Raw genomic sequence first — 14904 nt, forward strand, 5'->3', positions numbered from 1 at the left:
AGAAGCAGTATGGGGGAAGGGACAATGAGGCCTCCACAGAACCAGGCATTGCTGTAGAAGCAGTATTGAGGAAGGGGCAATGAGGCCTCCCCAGAACCAGGCATTGCTGTGGAAGCAATATGGAGAAGGAGCAATGGGGCCTCTTCAGAACCAGGCATTGTTTGGAAGCAGTATGGGGAAGGGGCAAAGAGGACTCCCCAGAACCAGGCATTGCTGTGGAAGTAGTATGGGGGAAGGGACAATGAGGCCTCCTCAGAACTAGGCATTGCTGTGGAAGCAATATGGAGAAGGAGCAATGGGGCCTCTTCAGAACCAGGCATTGTTTGGAAGCAGTATGGGGAAGGGGCAAAGAGGACTCCCCAGAACCAGGCATTGCTGTGGAAGTAGTATGGGGGAAGGGACAATGAGGCCTCCTCAGAACCAGGCATTGCCATGGAAGCAGTATGGGGAAGGGGCAAAGAGGGAATGAGGCCTTCTTAGAACCAGGCATTGCTATAGTAGCAGGATGTGGGCAGGGTCAATGAGTATATTCCTGGAACACACCCTGCAATTTTCCTTCAGATCGATGGGTCGAATCGATAATTTCTCACAGGACCAAACTGGTTTCTAATCAATTTTGCACAGGATTGGAAAATCGATCAGAAAAACGATCGGAAATCAGACCTGTTGCAAATTGATTTGACCCAAAAATCTGGTGGGAAATAGTATGGTGTGTATCAAGCATTCGAGACAGAGGATTAGCAGGAGAGCCATTCAATTTACATAGCATAAAAGTAATTAAATATAGCAACCCATATGTCCCTCTCACTTGAGGTGCACTTTAAATAAGCTGGTAGAACTAGAGGAAACTGATACCTACTGTATATCTCTTTTTGTAGAGAAAGAACTGAGGAGACAGGATTGTAGTTGGGTGCATGAAGGAGTAACTGATGGGTCTGTAAGGCATTGTGCGCAGTGTATGCATTCATAATTACAAATGTGCATGTTTTTTGCACGTTTTGACAGCTAATTACAGTGATTAAAGCACCGTACAAATGCACATCAGAGTTACTCCTGCAATGCATTTGGTAAACGCGCTGTTCAAATCACATATAATGCACTTTCACAAGGAAATGCTTGCAAACCGTGTATAGTGTACACAAGTTTCAATGATCAGTCCATGCTCAGGAAATGAACCTGGTATTCTGACATTACTGTGCATCTTCCCTACCCATCTGAATGAAAACTACAGGATTTTGCAGGAGATGTTTACTTCCTTTTTCCTGAACAAATCACAGGGAACTGACCATTGCATGCAAATCATCTGATGAGTTTAGATAATCGTAGATTGCTACAGCGTAAAATGGAAAGGTTTCTTTATGTGACATTAAATTTTATTTTTTTATTTATTGTATTTATAAAGCGCCAACATATTACGCAGCGCTGAACATTGATTTAGGTTACAGACAATATTTAGGGATGACATACAGCAATATGACAATACAGGAATACAAGAAAACCAGATCACACAGTATGAGTACCAGGTAATGCTTAGTCAGTCACTGGATGGAGCATGGAGATTAGGCAATTGCAGAATGACCCGTGTACTAGTAATACATTAAGATCATTTTATTTGTAGTAGTTAAGCTACTATTTAAGTTGACCATAGACTTCAAATTCCTACCTGCTTAAATTAATTTTCAATCGTTCTTCCCCAGAAATTTGCTAGTAAGGTATGGCTAAATCTTAAACAGGCAATGCAGTGACATATAGTAGAATGCAGTAAATTATTCAGGATACTTACTTTTACGGTAATTTTCCTCTTTTAGCATCAGAAACACTATATCCATATATTGCTGTATACTAGTATGAAACCCTGTCCTCCTAGTGATGTTAAAGCAGACCCAAACCAAACAATTTTTTTAAATCAAAATATTTATTAGCACCACTCTGACACATACAAAGATAAATAAACACTCCTTCAAGACTATGAACATTTCAGTGCATGCTTTTCACCCTTCTCTTTTCAGAACTAGGGTTATACAGGCGGCAGCCATTAGCAATTCCTCCTGTGCTGAACACAATCTACTCCACCAGTTTGCCGGATTCTGTCCCGGCAATATGAAAGGAAGGGAGGGGTTTCTCTTATAAATGTAAAATGTTTTATATTTGTCATCATGCAGCTGAAAAAAGGCTACTATTTATCATTATCATTTAGAACATAGATTTTATTTCTAAAATCTTGTATTTTTAATTTGGGTCCACTTTAAGCTTTGGCTTTGGAACACAGAGTAAACAAATGTTCCACAGTGATGCACCTGCCAGCAGTACAGATGTCGCCACCTATGTTAAATTTTAGAAAGTAAATTTAGGTGATGAAAGATTTTACAGTGGGCGAACAATGACAAAATGTATAAATGAATATTGTAAAAAATAAGCAATTTTATTCATTAAAGGATACCAGAGGTGACATGATGAGATAGACATGTGTATGTACACTGCCTAGCACACAAATAACTATGCCGTGTTCCTTTTTTCTTTCTCTGGCCAAAAGCGTTAAATATCAGGTATGTAAGTGGCAGTTCCTGTCTGACCCAGGACTGGGTCAGACTACAGTGTGCCACTCTGATAAGAAATTACAACTATAAGGGCTCGTTTCCACTATTGCGGTGCGGAATTGCCTGGATTCCACCGCTGACGAAATCTCATGTGGATGAGATTCTGCATGCGTTTTTTGCTGCGATTTCGCATGTGATTCCGCATAGGTATACGATTTTTAACCATGTCGTAAATTAACATTGTTTTTATGCTGAATCGCGGGGAAAAACGCATGCCAAAAACGCATGCGATTTCCCTATTAAATACAGATACAGACCTGTCTCTAACCTCCCCTTTCTGGGCAAGCTAATTGAAAAAGCTGTTTACCTCCAGCTAGAAGCCAAAATCCTACAAAACAGTTATGACCCATTCCAGTCTGGCTTCAGGAAACACAACAGCACTGAAACTGCCCTCATCCAAATATGCAACCACCTGCTCATGGCAAGAGACAGCGGAGAGTGCTCGATCCTCATACTGCTAGACCTTTCTGCAGCCTTTGATACAGTTGACCATGACATCTTGATAAACAGGCTACAGGAATACTGCGGCATTGATGGCATAGTTCTTCAGTGGTTCCAATCCTTCTTGAGTGGCAGAACCCACAAAGTGTCTATGGGGCCCTTCCTGTCCACCCCTGTATCACTTAAGTATGGGATGCCCCAGGGCTCAATCCTCTCTCCCCTGCTTTTCACGATTTACATGCTACCGTTGGGAAAACTAATCCAAAAACATGGCCTGACATACCACTGCTATGCAGACGACACCCAACTATATCTTTCCTTCAAGCCTGGTGTGACAGACCCAACTCTAAATATAAACGCCTGCTTACGTGAACTACAGCAATGGATGTATGACAACTGGCTGAAACGAAATGCAGACAAAACGGAAGTCCTTCTGATTGGAGGGCAGAGCAAAACAAAACAACTTAACTTGCAGTCTTCACCACTGGGAATAGGAGGCACGGATCTACGCAGCTCTGACCATGTGCGTATCCTGGGAGTTCTAATTGATGGAGAGTTAAACTTCAGAACTCAAATCTCCGCTGTGGTGAAATCATCCTATTTTCACCTGAAGAACATTGCAAAAATCAAGCACCTCATCCCCCTAGAAGATCTGCCAACCTTAGTCCATGCCTTCATCACATCCCGACTGGACTACTGTATTGCTCTCTACACTGGCCTTCCAAAAAAGGTCTTGCACTGCCTACAGCTGATATAGAATACTGCTGCCAGATTTCTAACCAACCAACCGCGTCACTGCTACCTATAGAATGGAGGGTCCTATTCAAGATCGGCCTACTGACATTTAAATCCCTGAATAATCTAGGCCCTGGATACATGAACGATATGTTGCAGCTACGTAGCAATCCCTGCATTCTCAGATCCACAGGTTCTAATAATCTAGTCATACCCAGAGTCCACTTGAAATCTTTTGGTCCCAGAGCCTTCTGTCATGCTGCCCCTACGTTTTGGAACTCCTTGCCTCAACAGATCAGGACAGCTCCATCCCTGGATGTGTTTAAATCCAGACTGAAAACCCACCTGTTCAGTTTGGCATTTGCAGAAATATAACTTTTGTTGTGTGAATACTTCATCCTACTACCAGTTACTGAATCTGAGAGAGCCTAAGCGCTTTGAGTCCTATGGGAGAAAAGCGCTTTAGAAATGTTATTGTATTGTATTGTACATTGCCTGCGATTCGCCTGCATTCCACACGCAGGCGAATTCTGCGGGGTCTACCGTGCAGAAAAATCCTGCACAGAAAAACTGACAAGTGGAAACAGTCCCATCCACTTGTATTGCCTATGCGAATCTGCATGCGTTGTCTGCATGCGGATTTGCGCTAGTGGAAACGGGCCCTTAAACACTTTCCTAGCAGAAAATGGCTTCTGAGAGCAGGAAAGAGATAAAAAGGGTCATAAGTTCATAGATTTTAGTTCTGGCATACATCAATGAATTTGTCATTGAGCCAAAACAATAAAACAGTAAAAACTTAAAGTAGATTTACATATAAAATAAAACTGTGGAATATCTAAAAATCATGTCCTTTTTAAGTTTATTTCAGTACAGTTCCTCTATGTGCAACAAAAGATCTCAGGAGACTCGATTAGGCTGATAGACTCAATCAAAATGAAACAATATATTCATGTTCTCCCATTTCTGATATATGGTATTTATAGCATTGGGGAGGAAAATATTTGATAAATTGTCCAACAGAATAAGGACTTTATCTGTGGCATGCATACTTGTAGGTGCCTCCTGCTCCTGTTACCATATTGCCAGCATGTCTGTGAACTGTGGAATTTATTCCTTGTTTGCACAGTAGACTTATTCATGGATCTGTGTTGTACCTTTAGTTTTCCCCTCTCCCTGCACTGCTTGCTCATTTATATGTGCTGTGCTCCTGTGTGTTATCATCTTGCTGCACAATGGGCTCTGGTTAATGTTTAAGGATCTGGTAACTCTTCAAATGCCTGGCTGCCATAATAGCGCCACAGAACATGTTGTGACGTCTGTAAATGAGAAATGTGTGGGCGACTATGTATCACTGATACAGGATATATATATATATATATATATATATATATATATATATATATATATATATATATATATATATATATATATATATATATATATATATATATATATATATATATATATATATATATATATATATATATATATATATACAGTGTGTGTGTGTGTGTGTGTATACACCTTGTTAACCGCCAGGATTTCCAGTGTACAGTACTCCGCTGCCCTGTACTGAGCACCTATAAGCACAGACCTTGCACTGTTTATGGCCTCCAATGGTACTGAACTGGTTTTCACACAGCTCTACTCCTAATGTGTTACTAAAAGCAGTTTACAAGATCTGATATATATATTTACATGATAAATGTTCTTTGATAAGTAGAAGTCACTGCATTCGATATGCTGATGTGCCCTCTGCAGTATGGACACCACTGGTTGTAATCATATTTGTTTTCCTATAATTTGCTTTCTTAAAACAGAAGGTATTTTAAGTGCTCAGCTTGGTGTGAGCAAAAGGATCTCCCATAATGCATCACTTCTGCATAGAAAGCAATTTTGATTTTTGTTTTAGAAAACCCAAGCACCTCTCCAGAGCCATTGGTGTGCCTAACAGTCTGTTAAACTTACAGAGCCATACTAATTCAATTTTTAGACAGCTGTTTCAGGCTAAATTAGTCTTCATCAATGCAAGGATGCAAGGAATGGATTAATGGGTAGTAGTTGGCAAATCTGATTTTTACAGAGCACCCTTCTTAGATCATGGTAAACTAGAATCACTGCTTTGAAGAAATCCCTGAGGTTCTGACAGAGATGCCTAATGCACAAAACCTACATTGCTATTTAATGTCAATTTACTGTATTTGTTCCCTTATAAATTAAGTTTTATAGTACAAAGTTGTATATTTGGTGTATAAAAACCCCAATTCAAGACAGAATTATTATTGATTTCTAAAGCGCCAACATATTCCATGGCACTACTAAGTAACAAACATGGGGTGTGTAATTACTACTGGTAATTACAGTGACAAAAGTAATATGATGGGGGGCGAGGTGACTGTATTCTGACTATATTATGTGATGGCTTGGCAAACAGCACAAATGTTGCCTTTTTGTTGAGTAAATAATTCTTAGTACTGCAGTATAGAGTTGTTTATCTGGCTCCTTTAAAACCCAGCTCCAGGCATAAAGCTGGCCATACACTAGGCCGATTCCCGCCAAATCGACAGCAGATTCGATCACTGGGATCGAATCTGCTGTCACATCGTTCCCGCTACACGCCGAATTTCGATCCATTTCAGTCAACCACTCTGTGCGGAAAATTACCATTGATCGCCCACGGGTAGGGAGCGCGTCGCTAGCGGCGTTCGAGTGCCCGACGACCGACGCAATAGAGCCCGCATACATTACCTGCTCCGCCGGTGCGACTGCCCCCGGTCACCGCTGCTGCGTCTCCGCTCTGGTCTCCGGGTCCGGCATGCTTCACTTCCTCCTGCCCGGCAGAAAGTTTAAACAGTAGAGGGCGCTCTACTGTTAAAACTTCCTGCCGGGCAGGAAGAAGTAAGGCATGCCGGACCTGGAGACCAGAGCGGAGACGGAGCAGCGGTGACCGGGGGCAGTCGCGCCGGCGGAGCAGGTAATGTATGTGGGGGGGGGGGGGGGGGGCGGCGGCGGCAGCACCACCACCACAACAGATTGTGAACGGTTTCAGGCTGAAATCGGTTCACAATCTGTTTGCAGTGAAGGTAGCCATACGATCCCTCTCTGATCAGATTCGATCAGAGAGGGATCTATCTGTAAGTCGAATCTGATGGCAAATCGACCAGTGTATGGCTACCTTAATTCTAAATAGTCCCGCAAGCAGAGCCAATCTCACATGTTGGTTGTTTGTGTAAAGCAAGGCCTCTTCAGCTAGAAGTCTTGTTTGTTGATGTGATCCGAGCAGCCTACAGGAGGCAGAGCTACTGCTGCTTAGCTTTGCCTGGGCATCCCATTATTCACACTTCAAACGAGTGGGCAACGATAGTAGTCTGTAAAAATTGCTGGGGGGTTTTATGTGTGGCTGAAAATGGCTCCTGAATGGGCTCCTGACCGAGTACTTCAGAAGGTGACTTGATGTCCACTCATGAGGATGCTTCTACATGGGTTATATAAACTCTTCCACTGAGTGCCTGCATAAGATGTGAAAATGATTTGTGCCTGGGGTTGGGCTATAACTAGAATTATCTTCTGTTTATGTAGATTTTCATATCTTGTGCATCTTGTAGTCAGCAAGGGATTCCTAGCATGTTCCTGTGTGTCTTACTTTTGCTCGTTGTTCTGCCAAATAATGAGCTGAAGCAAGAGAGATTCCTTGCTGGGCTTATAGGAGCGCTGAGTGATAAAAAACCTGAAATACAATAAGAGGTAAAGCTATAATGAGCTGAGAATATCTTCCAAAATATTATTTGCCTGTGGTCGCTGCCTAGAAGCATAAACTTCTACTTCCCATGTTGCTGGAAGGAGCAAAGCAGTTCAATATCCTCCCTAATCTGTTATCTGGCACATGTGCTGCACTGCCTGCTCTGATAAGATTTGGCAACAAAGGACATCATTCTATTGTGAATTACTGTCCTTCCTACGTTCTGTAGTTAATTCTGCTCACTGAGCTCCTCTATTATAATACATACAGCATATATATTTTCTTATACTCACTTGCTGCAGAATGCTTAGCAGTTGGACTGGCATTTATGCTGTCCCTCTAGTGTAGTATTACCGTAAGAGTAAGAAGTGACTTTCAGAACATCTGGAATATAGCATGGCTTGTCTATTGACTGAAATTGGACATAAGGGAATCGCGCTTGAAGCCAATGGAAACCCAACCACAGCCGAGACAGCTAAATACTGTGCAGCGCTGCGCCAATGATTTGGGTGGCACCATAGGCTGTAGTGTGAATTATAGTTCTAGCAGCGCTGAGTGACTAATCTGGGCACCGGCAATTGAATCGTTGATCAATTTTAACATAAATGAGAAAACAAATTAATTGTTATGCTATGGATATCACCAGTACTACAGCATATTCTCTCAGCAACAAAAGGGAATAGGTGGGCTGGGCCAGGTGATGTGTGCTGACAGGAAAAGGCTGGCTTTTGTCTTGTCTCAGGTCAGGATCTACCAGTTTTGCTGCATAATGCTGGGTTTACTCAAGCGCTTACCCATGATGGTGCCAATACTTTGACATGAAGTTCACACAAAACATTGTCTAGCTTGCCCCCAAAATGGCACCAAAAGCATTTTTCAGCCTGGTGCAGTAATGTACCCTTCTAGTTACTTTAGTATTAAGCATGATCAGCTAAATTAGGGGGGGGGGGGGGGGGGGGGGCATCTATATAAATTTATGGAGGAGGGTGGGGAGATATCTGTGCCAGGAAGTTTCATGGAATACAGTATTGATGTGCAGATAAATTACTAACTGCCAGAACATATGTTTTATCCCCTGAGCTTGTAGCTTCCACCTGCATTAAACAAAAGTCAGCTGGTCAGAGTAGTGCTGTAGTTTTGTATAACTACATACATGACCTAGTGCTTGAACTGCTTGTTTGCAGGCTTTTCTTAACTGGAAAAATGGCTTCTTTTTAGCAGTTTGGAGAAGAGAGCTCCGTTTTTGTTTTTTTTTTAGAAAGGGGCTAGAAGCAGATGGGCATTTTTATTGCTTTCTATGTTTGCATTGGAGAGGTTTTCCTTTATTCTCTGTCCCTGAATCCTCCATGAAGCATTGTGCCTTCCGTATGAAGAAATCTAAAGACGACAATAAAAACTAGGTAGGAATTCTTACCCTCCTCCACTCTCTCTGTTACTCTAGGAGTAGTTTCCCCACTTTCTGTCAGGACATTCTGACCATGGACACATTCATATTGAATTCTGGAGCCATTCTGTTCAATCCAGGATATGCAATAGGTAGGAGCCACCTCCATTGACAAAAATATAGAGAAAAGCTCACAATTTTGGCATTGTAATTTTTGTGTATCATTAACTACCTGGTTTGTGCAGCCCTATTGTAACTCCTCAGTTTTGATTTGCATAAGGAATCTAGAGAGAGCAGGGTAAGATGATCACCGGTGAGGCAGGGGTCACACTTGTCTTTCAGTTTTCTACACTTTGCAGAAAACTGAAAGACAAGTGTGACCCCTGCCTTACAGCAGCTAATGTAATTTATAGAGAAAACTGACAAATTGCGCAAGATGTCAGTTTTTTTCTGCATGCGAAATCTGCATTAAAGTGCGACCTTGCTTATTGATTAAGGCCTCGTTCAGACTATACACGCTGCCGTGCGCACTTTGGCAGCGCGTATAGTGTACGACGCGCAAGAACGGTAGAAGGGCATAGACAACCCTTCTACCGTTCCCATCATATGCGCTGCATGTCAGCGCGATTGCGCTATCACGTGCTGCACGCATTTTTGGTAATCGCAGAGCAGATCCCATTCATTGTAATGAATGGGATCTGCAGCGCAGCGCATAGTAGCGCAGATGGCGTGCGATCGGACGCGTTGCGTTCTGATCGCACATCCATCTGCGCTAAATGATGTGAACGAGGCCTAACATGAGTTCTCAGTTGAAGTCAGTTTTTCTGTGCAGAAAACGCGTACGAAAGCCGGTAAGTGTGACCCCTGCCTCAATGTTACTGACTGCAGCTGCTACAAAGTGATTTTTAACTGTTCTTTGGTGCAGGCCTTTTTTACAAGTCATGTGTGGTGATGCTGTTGGTCAACAATGGGCAACAGTAGGTGTGCTCTACCTGGAATTAACTGTTACTAAGTGCTGGGTAGGAGGCTCAGCCCTGATGGATAAAGACTGATCCAATAACTTGACTACCCCCAGAGTTCAACTAAACACCCTTTGAAGCCAGAGCATTCTGTCATGCTGCTCCTACCCTGTGGAATGCCTTGCCAGATGTAATATAGACCGCTCCAACCCTGGACACCTTTAAATCAAAACTAAAAAGCCACCTGTTTAGTCTGGAATTTGTGGTCACATAACTCTTCCACCTGTACACATCACTATGTTCTGATCTGAGACAAGCTTATGTGCTTTGGGTCCTACTGGAGGAAAGCACTTTATAGATCTTGCCTTGTTATTGGTGAACTGACAGATTCTTTTTAAAATCCAAGTCCAGGAAAAATAATTTTATACTTGACCCATATCTCCCCCTCAATCAACCTAAGGGCCGATTCACACGGCTGGCTACCAGTGTCACCAGGGCTGTGGAGTCAGTACAAAAATCATCTGACTCTGACTCCAACTCCTACTCCTCAGTTTATGAAATCACCGACTCAGACTCCAGGTATCCAAAATTTCTCTGACTCCACAGCCCTGGATGTCATGTTGTTAAATGATTGTATGCTACCAAGCAGAAAAGCGTTTGACATTGGTTTCCGCCGGCGTGGTTTGAGCCATCTGGGGGTATGAAACAGCGAATGCAAACGACTCTAGAAGCTACGCGCAGCATCTTGGAATATTCAATCACAAGCTGTGCTTGTGCAGTTGTCATGAACGCATTGAGATAAATGCTTCCATTCATCTTCATGCGGGATTTGGGGGTGCTCATTGACAAAACAATTTTGTACAATCTTACCACATCTATGAAATAGGAGTAACTATCTGAAGAATCCATTAAAAGTATATTCACTCAATTTACCCTTTGGAAAGATTGTACAATGAAAATTGTTTAGGGCACTTACATGTATTGTCCCTCCATGCTCACAGTTGCTTTAAACAGCCACAATCCTCAAAACTACTCAGGCTCCATGACCACTGTCTCCTCTTCACCCCCTCCCAGAAACCCTGCACTGATCCCACATTGCTTCCACTTGCTGCTCTTTCCCTCCCTAAACCCATACATCCTGCCAATATATACTGTATTTGGGCAAGTTTAGTGGCAGTAATGAGAATGCTTTTCCTTCAGTCGGTGGCAATGAGAAAGCCTGCCAGTGTTTCAGAATCTCAAGGACCCCTTTGCCAAGATACAGAAAGGACAGACAACATGCCTGCCAGGCACATAGACACACCCACCTAAGATGTCACTACCTTGGGAGGCAACGCCCACTCTCCTGACAGCTGCCTATTTGAGGCTTCCAGAGATAATTTCTCTAAAATAGTGCCATCCAATATGAGAACCCTGTTTATAATGATAAAAGCCTTATTAGCAGTGAAAATGTACAGAGGCTTTATGCATGCAAGCTGTGCTCCATTGCGGTCTCTTGTTCCGCTCCTCTCATTACAAGCTACCAGGTACATCGTTTTGATCATAAACAATAGATTTCATTTTTTGCCTTCAGTCTAGTGATATGACACAACCCTGTGCTCCTGGTTGCTGTGTGATCATATGCTTAGGTGATCTGTGTAATTTTAATGATAGGATTGTTCTAATTGGTCAGTTACCATGCTGATCCGTGTGTTAAATGAAATGAATACTCTATTCTTGGAAAAAAAAATGTAATTGTAAAACACAATACTTATCTTCTGAGGTGTGTGTGTGTGTGTGTGTGGGGTCTGTGCAGGAATGCCTGTTCAGCATAACAGGATAAATGATGCAGGAGATAGCAGCAGCATCTCTATATTCTGTTGTACCTCATCACATCCACCTTATTTGTATGACCTGCAGAGCTTCAAATTACTGGCAGAACGAGGAGGCCGGCATTGGCTCGAGTCAATGGCACTGCAGCTGCTGTGATGAATTCTGTCCTCTCCAGCAGCACGCCAGACTCAATGAGATGTTATTATTGTTCTAAGTCACTCCTATAGACCTGCTCTTGGCTGGATTCTGCTCACTGACATCCTAGAAATAAAACAAACCCCGCTCTGCGGTTGGACTGTCGAGCTGCTGATTTGGCTGCATTGTTTGCATTAAATGCTTTTATTATTGCTTCAAATTGATATAATGTGATTTATTTAAATCTGTGTATTTGTATAGAGCGGAAAAGAGCTCTAGGAGCCCAAATCAGGAAAAAGCATTTCATCCCATTTGTATGCTCCAGTCAGATTTATGAACACCTTCCTTTTAGAATTCCCCTGACCCTTATTGGGTAATTGTTTATGAAATCTTAATGTGAAAAATGTTATCCTTTTAATGAATTACTTCTATTCTATTTACTTTTATTGTTTGACCTGCCAAAACAAATGGTTACTGTTGGCAACACTATAGATGCTTTTTAGATGCATTGTTTTGTTTGACTTTCCATATTCCTTGCACTGTTCACTTTTTGGAGAGAGTAATAGAAAGGGAGATTGTGTGTTAAACTCTCAGGGAGTGCTAATTTTGTTATTTGCGAACATTAAAGAAAACTGTGTTGTCCTGTACAAATTAATTGAGGCAAAGAGGAAGTAAATACCAAGCATTATATCTACCTACCAAGCATTAAATCAACTACAGCTCGAAAAATTTGAATATCGTTCAAAAGTCCATTACCATTACAATGTAATCACATCACGGCAGCTATGCAATTTTTATATTGTTTGACGTAACGTGTCAGTGGGAAAGCACCTTAAAACTAGGGCTGGACAGTAGGCTACCTGGCCAAGGCTACTAAAAATAACATCTTGCTCCTTAGGGCTAGTTCATAGTCTTCAGTTGTGTTGCACAATAATTGTGCATGTCAATTCACTGCCCATACAATTCTATGGGCCTTTTCACAGTACTGCGTTGTAACTGATCACGTTACTCTAACTCACTGCAGGCAAGCTTTGTATTAGTCTATGTCCAGTCTCCACTGCAGCTTACACTCATTCTAAAGCGTGCGTTATGCAACTGACCGCTGTGAACCTAACCTTACTTTTAGAGATTCTTTGTAATTTTTGTCAATGGAGTTGACTCCTGAATTCCACATTAATTTCACACCCGCTTGAAAGTGAAACTCCACTTACTTTGAAAATTACTACAGGCATAGATCAGTGCTCTGCAGGAAGGTTTGTAACTTAATTCAGCAATGGAATTCTAAAACTTTCTGAGGGTAGGAACACACGAGGCAGAATCGCATATGAGTTTTCCGTAAGCACATCGTAGAAAACGCATATGATATTCTGTCCAGTGTGTTCCCACCCTAAAGCTGAAATCGCTCTATTTTGCAAGTCTGGAATCTGCACTCATTGCTGAGTTCATTCCAGCCAATAAACCCCTCATCTTGCTGCAGGAGTAATTAGCTGCACAGAGCAGGAGATTGTTACTTATTTTCACACCTGGACTAATGTAGTGACTGGCAGGAAACCTGGGCACTTCCATGTCTCTCCTAACAAGCATGTTCTATAACCTCTATTACTTGGCTATATGTAACCAAGGGGAGGCAACAGCTGGGTATTAGAATATTGCAGAATCACTGGAATCTAGAGTGTGTTGTTTAATGTCTTGTTTTTATAAAGAGGTTATTTCGGATTTTATATGAAGTGTCTGAAGCTTCAGTTTATACAAACGTTATTAGCTTGCTAGGGGGGGCAGACACCAAGAGCCCACTATAGTGCAGTATGTACTGTAAGGTTGAAATGCAAACAGTATAATAGGAAATATACTCACAAGGGTGGTTTACCCTTCAGGCAACCACTGTATAGGCAGGTGGGGAGATTAGACCTGTCCCCACTCAGGATTAAGAAGTTGCTCTCTGTAGATCGGAAAAAAGGGGCCAAATCCCCTCCACCAGGGGTGGACAAAATATGTAAGCAAAATTTACAGAGGCGCCAGAAGTATAAAAATAGATAACAGAGTTTAAGGTGGCAGGTGGACTCGCCTCCCTCAAAGCAAATACAAGAAAATGCTGATTTTTCAACACAAAAAAGGTTTAATCACATACTCCAATTAATTTGCAACGCGTTTCGCGGGCTCAACCCACTTCATCAGGCTATGGACCAGAGTACAACACTTGTATGCAGGATCTGTCAACTTAGCGCCTCTGTGACACGCTAAGCTGGCAGATCTTGCATACAAGTGTTGTACTCCGGTCCATAGCCTGATGAAGTGGGTTGAGCCCACGAAACGCGTTGCAAATTAATTGGAGTATGTGATTAAACCTTTTTTTGTGTTGAAAAATCAGCATTTTCTTGTATTTGCTTTGAGGGAGGCGAGTCCACCTGCCACCTCCCGCTTTTTAAACTCTTTTTTTTTAATCTATTTTTATACTTCTGGCGCCTCTGTAATTTTGCTTACATTATTATCTTGCTGCACAGACCTAGTAGCCAGGTACACAAAGTTTCTTTTTAATATGACGGTATGCTTCTAACTATTAAGTTTTTTTTCCTCTGTGTGGTTAATTTTGTCTTATTTTTAAATTTGATGTTAATTTATAACCCCCTGACATACCAATTCTATGGTTTAAATAACTGGCATGACGGCTGGAATTCACCTCAGAACGTTTGTCACAGTAATGCGCAGATTTGTATAGATAATTTTTAATAACTTAAGTGCAGATGATAAAGCAATTTCCATTGAATCAGATTTTCTGATTTAGCTTTTTATTATTATAGGGAGGGTCTTAATTATTTTATCTTGCACGGGTATGGATGTAAAAATAAAACCTATGAGAAGTTTCCATAAAATTGGCTCAGTGACAGGTTAGGTGTAGTTTAGTATCCCTTCTTTTGATTGTGAATAACAGTAAATTTACAAGTCAGCTACATGAATCGGTGAGTCTACCGGCATGCCCACATGAGAGCTTTCCATGCCAGCTATCCTGTCAGACAAGATATCTGACAAGATCAGAGTGTTTCATACTGACTTTCACACTGAGATGATGCAGCATTGGCTCACTGAGGAATCTGCAAGCTGGAG

At 41.8% G+C, this 14904-nt stretch overlaps 1 protein-coding gene across 6 annotated transcripts in view; it reads left to right on the plus strand.

Moving 5' to 3' along the window:
- The window catches only part of ZMIZ1 (zinc finger MIZ-type containing 1), a 483594-nt gene that overhangs the window by 24622 nt on the left and 444068 nt on the right, over window positions 1-14904 (plus strand). The window lies entirely within an intron of this gene.

The sequence above is a fragment of the Hyperolius riggenbachi genome, chromosome 10, assembly GCF_040937935.1.
Source record: "Hyperolius riggenbachi isolate aHypRig1 chromosome 10, aHypRig1.pri, whole genome shotgun sequence".
Taxonomy (NCBI): domain Eukaryota; kingdom Metazoa; phylum Chordata; class Amphibia; order Anura; family Hyperoliidae; genus Hyperolius; species Hyperolius riggenbachi.